We start from the raw sequence: 6,052 nt of genomic DNA on the forward strand, positions 1-6,052 counted from the left end.
GAGAGAGAGAGAGAGAGAGAGAGAGAGAGAGAGAGAGAGAGAGAGAGAGAGAGAGAGAGAGGGGAGGGGGTGGAGAGCTGAACTGATTCACAATTCACTTTCAGATAAATATAAATCATCTGTGATTTATGATTGGCATGTGGATGTTTTCGGGCACTACACCAGACTGAGGTCAATGTGAGGCCTTTCACTGTGTGACTGAGTTTATTTCAAGAGAATCCAGCTTTCATTCATTCGGCTTGATTGATTGGACAAGTAGCCTGATGCAGCAACACCAGTCTACATGGTTTGCCCTATAGGAATGTAGCTAAGTTTCAATAATTGGCTCAAACTTTTTGTGTGTATATGCTACATGTATTGCAGGTTAATAACTCTGCACATCTTCTAAAGGTGAGGTTTTGCATTTGAGGAAAGTTTAGTAGGAAAAAATAAATTGATTCTTGATTCGCTCAAAGCTTCCGAACAACTGGATGCTTGTTTTTTTTTCTAAGGTGAAAACTTTATTTTGAAACTTAACTTTTAACAGTCCTGTACTTAATATATTATATCTTAATAATAAAGTTGGTAAAATGGATTTCCATGTAAGTCCAAGAAACACTGTATTTCTTCTACATTCCAAGTAAATTTACTACATAGAAAAACTTTGATGAATTAATAGAATATGATGCATTGTTTTAGAATGAACTAAACTCAATCTGCAAAAGTAAAATATGCGGATTGCATCAGTAATAATAGGCCAATGACATAAAGTACTCGTGGGCCTTTTTTCTGCATGGCCAGTACTTTTAATACCACATGTAGAAAAAAAAATGTTGCTCCCACAGTAAGTAAGATTTTGAATATATGTTATTTTATATCTCCACTTTCACTTAGATAAAGTATCTGGATAATTCTTCCACCACTTGTGCAACAAATGGAAATATATAAAGTTCAACCTGCGCCTGTGTTGACTTCATCTGTCAACAATACATCACAAGCTGCAGTGTCGAAGATTCTGGTCAGAGATTGTCTGTTAAGTGAAATATCAGTCTGGTCTTGCCTCCTGCGAGAGTTCTTCCAAACCACATGCGCTGAGATGAGTTCAGCTGCAGTTCACATGGAAGAAAGAAAATTAGTCCGCCAATATAACTTGAGGCGATTCCACACGAATGAGAACTGAAGACAAAAACCTTTAATCACTTTGCAAAATATCATATTGAGCAACATAAATCAATTGGCAAACTGGCAGAGAAATCTGAACCCTTTTGACAGGTCTGCTCTTGAAAAAATATTTACTCATCCTACGCATATCCATTGCGTAAGATTTTGAGTTTACTAAAAAGTTCAGGTATTGTCAAAGAAAATCTTTTCCAACGTGCCACCTGAAAAAAGTATTGACTTATTTGTTTTATCAAGATGAATGTTTGTAAAATACAAACAATCATAAATTACACACTTGTTGGATTCAACTCTGGCTAATTCTAAGATTTTTCCCTTTTTATTCATTATTTTAAGACTCAGCAGATGTTAGAATAGCATTGCTTGACAGTGATATTTACAGATTTCAGTCATGGATTTGTTGACAAAAGTTGATCTCCTGTTTGTAATGAATACCGACAAACTGTTTCCCAGCTCAGAATGTCTTTAGTCGGGGACAACCCGACTCAACTCCTGTGTAAACTCAGTGGCCACGCTCGTACGTGACATCTTTTGTGTCCGTACACACCTAGATTTCTGGCACATGCGGAGGGAGAGCTATCTGAAGCTGGGAAGAGTCCAGGTTTTCTCAGCTGTACCTGGAGAGTGCTCCCGTGCCAGGATTCAGGATGAGGTCTATTCATTCCCGATCTCAAACAATATCCAGGCCGTTTGCCGCAGATCACAAACAGCTCCAGACGGGCCAAGTGGCTTCACACGCAGCCAAGTTTCTACTTACTGTGTGTAAACAATACAGCAACACACAATAGGAGATTAAAGTGTGCAGGCGTGATGATTACAGTGGCGTGTTTCACATGAAAAGGGATCTCTGATGATCGTTCCCATAAACATCTCCCCAGCCAGTTCCTTGAAAGTGGATGAATGGCTTGTAGCTTAAGCGGAAAATATAAGGCTATAGCCAGTGGCCAATAAGCTTAGCTTAGCACTAAGACTGGAGACAGGGGTAAACAATAGACTCTAAAAGATGGGCAACATGAGCGTTCCCCAAAAGTAAAGCCAAATCGTATTGGTCACCCCCTGGTGGCTGGCTGCAGAATGGGTCATGAATCCTGTCTCCTCCATGTTAGCAGATGGGACATGGACCAAAGTAAAGAGAGACACGTCATCCATATTTATATCAATTCTAAGGGGTAAACATCTTGACTGGAGCTGTCAGATTGTCAGAAGATCCACCTGTTTATAGTCCTAAAACTCACTAATTAATACTTTTTACATTGTTTGTTAAATCTATCAAATAATTTCTATGGATTAAACAAACAAGCTATTTATTTATCTGTAGAGCTGCTGGTGTTTTTCCGTTATCTTCGAACATAACTACTTGGCCGTTCTCCCTGTGTTTCTAGTGTTTATGTTAAGCTTAGCTCAAATGCTTCTGGCTGTAGCTTCATATTCGACATAGTTATATAGACCCGGTCCTTTCTTCGAACTCTCTGCCAGAAGGCAATTTAGTGAATTTCCCAAAAATGTCAAACTCTTCCTTTTAAATTTCATATGTAAACAAAATGCTTCTCAACTGTTTCCAGGCGGAATCATAGATACATATTTGCGTAGAGGATTAGGCAAACCAGTCACAGCTGAGTTTGCAAGTCTTACACATTTGCTCTTTGCATGATTTCCCTTTTGGTGCCTGATATCATTTTAGCATGAACACAGGTGAGCACATGAAAGCCCAGGAATGTGCTTTTTCAACATTATAAGCTTGTCAGTCATTCCCAAAGGGCAGTTATTCAAAAGCTTATCGGCCCCCAGTAAGGGCCTTGCTTCTTAATAACACCTGGTTTTAAGGAGATCAGCGGGAGGGTTTGTCAGTACATGACAAGAATGGACGCTAATCCCATGCAATACCCACTGGTCCTGCATGTCTCTTGAGTGGGATAATTGATTCCCACACCCTTCTTGAAACCCTCTCGCCCCCTCTCCTCAGACCCGGCAACTGAGAAAACAAAGCTTGTTCATTCTGGTGTCGAGGGAATGGGAACAAAAGCGTGTTTTTTACTCCTGTGAGGGTTGGAGTGAGGGCTGTCATGAGTGTTGTAGGTGGTAGTAGAAATTTGTTTGGTAATGGACACTAATCTCTTTAGGCTGTCAGGAGTGCTTCTTTCCCTGCTGTTGGAGATACCTTACCTTCAGCTACCTTTTTGTGCCTCTCAGATTCTCTACCATGCAAATGCAAGTGAAAAATAAAGCATTTTGGATGTAAATATGACAGATCGCCCTGAACACAGACATATCAGGTATCCATGAGAAGGTCACCCTTAAGGAAAGTCAACTTGCTTCTGCTCCATGTGTGACTGGAATACCCAGTTCAGATTAGAGCGTTAGCCTGCAGTGTTACATTTCTTCGCAATTACAATGAGGTTCCTCTGGGCATTGAGGTTAGTCTGTGCACTGACTATTTAAATGAGGTGGAATGTGCTGTAGGACGTTGATGGAGTTGAAGGTATTTTCCTTAAAATGAGCAATGTCCTAAAATGCATTTTAAAACGTTTCAGTGAATAAGCAATCCACAAAGATGTGTGATTAATTTAAAACGAGACAGATTTTATCTCAATGAATGTTAAGCAAAAAGAATTGGGTTGTAATTTATACATTTTTAGTAAAGAGCAAAGTTTAGATTCATCATTCCATCTTTTTGGAGTCTTATGTATTAGCCTTGGTCTGACCTTGTCTCGATATCATATCCCTGGAGAGGAATGTAAATCATATCCATCCAATCCCAACCCAGTTACCACCAAACTCCACGTTCTCATCACCCCTACTCTGCTGCAGGGCCACATGATCTTTTCCATGTACCAGACATAATTTGTGGCTTAGGTTTGGAGGCTGACGGTGCGTCTGCGCCACTCTGCTGTTTCAGGCGTCGGGGTGCAACATGTGCAGCGTTTCTCAGGACTGCTCAGGAAAAGTCTGTCCTCAGGGGCAGGAGAGGTAGCTGTTGTCTTTTAAAAATCTCAATACAACCACTGTCAGCCTCCTTCACCTGGTTTTACCATGTCTTTAAAAGGGAGACAAAAAGTCGACGGAGATTAAAGGAGATTAAAGAAGGAGGGCAAGGTGCAAATAAAAATGAAATCCCAACAAGAAAGTAAACAAATTAAGATGCAATACAAAGAGCTCTTGCCTAAACGCGTCTCCTTCATTCACCTCGTGTGCAGAAACCAAAACAGTAGTTGCAGTTTAAAGTAGAAGCACCTTGCTATCAAAAATACAGAGGAACTTAATCCCAGTGCTTTATTTGTGGCATGTAACCTATAGTCCGAGCACATTTTCTAGTGAAGTGTTATGACATACTTGAGCCAAATTGCATGTGAGCATGTGGTGGCTTGTCTGTTCTTGAGTGTTTAAGGAGGCACATCTAAGCTGCTGCTGTATAACTATGGGAGGAAACACGTAATACCCTCAATGCAAGGTGAAATGTTTGCTGGAGCGAAATTCTCAAAAAAGTCTTGAAAAAGGTCAAACCTTAAACTAGGCATTGGAGAAATCATGTTTCCCAAGGTAATTTGTTTTATTTAAGTTTATTTCAGCAACGTTTTCATCCCATTGGCAGCCAATAGCTTTGCTCATTCATGCATTCATTACATTTCATGTCTTGCAAAAAATTATATCAACATATGACATTGATTTCATTCCACAGACTACTACCAGAGGTCTTTTATTTCCACAGCCTCATGACACAATGCAGTCTTTAGTCTCCCAGCAACCTGTGAAACACCCAGCGTGAATGGTGTTTACAGAATCGCAATTTTCTATTTTCCCTTGAACAAACATGGCAGTTCATCCAGGTTGGCTTCATTTCGTTGGAGTAAGCATCTGCAATGACAACGCCGTCTCAACAGTGAAAGTAGTGACATGCAGAGGAGTCAGGGCCAGGAAAGTACAGGTTGCTTTACGCAGACAGAAGATATGGTAGATGTACTGTATATAGAATGGGTCACGGTCTTGACCAACAGGTGGTGATGATGGAATGGTATGATCTGCTTTGCTTAGCATTAACGAAACAAGACAGAGTCCAGCTGAGCAGCTGTGGTCCGTTCAGCCTCCCTCTCAGCCAATCGCGACCTGGGATGACCTAGAGGAACATGTCATTGTGAGGAAGAGTCCAGAGAAGAAGAGAAGGCCGGAGGAAGGTGGAGAAATGGAGACTTTCTCTCTGTCTCAGCGGTTGATAAAAAACACAGCTCCCTGATATGACATGCAGGGCTGTTCCTCTGATTAATGCTGCATTGCTTCTTCTTGTTTTCTGGCTTCACCCAGCTGGTAAACTGCGTGACCTCAGAACGAACACGACTATCTGAGTCCCTCCAAGGAAAAACCTTGTGACCATAGAGTCCCGCCACAGATGGTTTAAGACCTCAGTTGCAGAGAAAATAAGACTTTACAGAATGCACAGGATTTTAGATATTTGTGCGTATCTATAAGTTTCCCATGCAAGAAGATATTAGTTATCATTATTTTCTCTTTAACTCCTTTCAGATATTACTGTAGCTGTAGTGGATACTGATTTAGAGCACATTTGTGTGGCTAGAAGGAACTATAAACCTTTCAGTATCCATCCTACGTTTGGAGTACCACAGGGATCTTTACTTGGTCCTTTACTATTGTCTATCTGCATGTTAATTTTTGCATTTATATAATGACTCACACCCACCGCTCTTTTAATTCAAATGATCTCATAATGTATATCAATTATTATGTACAGATTATCTTTGTATTAAATGAGCCTCATAGTAGGAATATCATTCGACAACAAAGTTAAATCTGAACTTTATTCAAGCACTGCTTCCAATTATTTCCAAAATGTGATCTTTCTCTCTTCATGATTCATATAACTATCATCAAACGCTGATTGCAA

Source organism: Pleuronectes platessa, chromosome 13 (assembly GCF_947347685.1).
Source record: "Pleuronectes platessa chromosome 13, fPlePla1.1, whole genome shotgun sequence".
Classification (NCBI taxonomy): Eukaryota; Metazoa; Chordata; class Actinopteri; order Pleuronectiformes; family Pleuronectidae; genus Pleuronectes; species Pleuronectes platessa.